We start from the raw sequence: 731 nt of genomic DNA on the forward strand, positions 1-731 counted from the left end.
AGCCATGTGTTTGCTTTGAGACATATTTTACTACATTGCTCAGGCAGAACCCATTTTCTAGCCATGGGGGTGACTTCCAGGAGCCTGCCTGTGCTAGGCAAGTGCTAGACTGTAGAGCTACATTCTCAGTGCTAAGTCTCTAGGGCTGTGTGGCCAGGCCCAGCTTCCAGAATAGCTCCATTTCATGCTTCCATCTTGTAAAAACTACTCTTCCCCATAGTTCAGAGGCATCTTCCTATCACTGACCCCCTGACTTGCCTCATCCAGAGACGGCTTTGGTGAGAGGGTGGGAATTCAGTGAAACACTGAGTTCTGACCGAGTCCTCTGCCGTCTGTCGGATGACACGCGTTAAGTGTGCCCGGCCACTACTGCAGTGTGTCGTTTTCTCTCCTGTTCCCTCTCCTCGGACAACTGCAAGGCATGTTGAGGTTGCCGCTCAGTGGTGCGTGGCTGGCATCCACAAGGCCCTGGATTTAATACCCAGCACTGAGGAAAACAATGAGAAGAAAGGGACACATTCTAAAGAATTGATATGTCCTGCAGAAAAATGTCTTTTCTTCTTCAGTCCGAGGATGTTACAACACAACTCTGTGACTCAGTAGGTAACAGTACTGGCTATGCGGGCCTGAAGGCCTGAGTCTACTCCCTGTTCGTTACAGTGAGGAGACAACCCAGCTCTACATGAGGGCTGTGGCACACACACAGACAGACACACACAGACACACAGACA

Source organism: Peromyscus maniculatus, chromosome 6 (genome assembly GCF_049852395.1).
Source record: "Peromyscus maniculatus bairdii isolate BWxNUB_F1_BW_parent chromosome 6, HU_Pman_BW_mat_3.1, whole genome shotgun sequence".
Taxonomy (NCBI): Eukaryota; Metazoa; Chordata; class Mammalia; order Rodentia; family Cricetidae; genus Peromyscus; species Peromyscus maniculatus.